Below are 715 nucleotides of genomic sequence, written 5' to 3'. Positions count from 1 at the left end.
GACTATACAGATCTTTATTGGCAAAGTAATGTCTCTGCTTTCTAATACGCTATCTAGGTTTGTCATAGCTTTTCTTCCAAGGAGCAAAGCGTCTTTTAATTTCATGGCTGCAGTCACCATTGGCAGTGATCCTGCAGTTGTGAGAGTTTGACTAAATGCTGGATATTTCCTTCTGGCTCTAGGAGGGTCCAGGTCATTAGAGCAGTCAATATCAAATCCTTGCATTTAAAACATAGCTTGAAATTATAATCTAGTGAACTCTTCTCCTGAGACACTCTCTGGGTCTATACCTGTGCCTGTCAACCAAGCATTTTTAAGTAGTATTTTTTTCTGTTAAATAAAATTTTGTGTACTTACTTTGGATTAGCTCCACAGATAGTGGCTATAATTATAAAAAGTTGAGGTGTCCTTCTGACCTCTAGTCATACTCAGTGTTGGACACCATATGGCTGGGAAAGAAAGAGAGCTTCCAGGCCTTGTTCGGGACATAGGATCCAAGCTGTGGAGAAGAGGGGAGAGTAGACGAGAAACTCAGATGATAATATGGTCACTCAGCTGTGATTGGGCGATTGAGTAGTAGGTCTGACTAAGTCTTTCCAAGTCTGGGGAGTATGAGAGAGTGAGTGGAAGTGAAGTAAAATCACTCAGTTGTGTCTGACTCTTTGGAATCCCATGGACTATACAGTCCATGGAATTCTCCAGGCCAGAATACTGG

This window comes from Bison bison, unplaced genomic scaffold (genome assembly GCF_000754665.1).
Source record: "Bison bison bison isolate TAMUID 2011002044 unplaced genomic scaffold, Bison_UMD1.0 scf7180017858736, whole genome shotgun sequence".
In the NCBI taxonomy this organism is placed as follows: domain Eukaryota; kingdom Metazoa; phylum Chordata; class Mammalia; order Artiodactyla; family Bovidae; genus Bison; species Bison bison.
The sequence above is the reverse complement of the archived record's forward strand: the minus strand, read 5'-3'. Positions refer to the sequence as shown.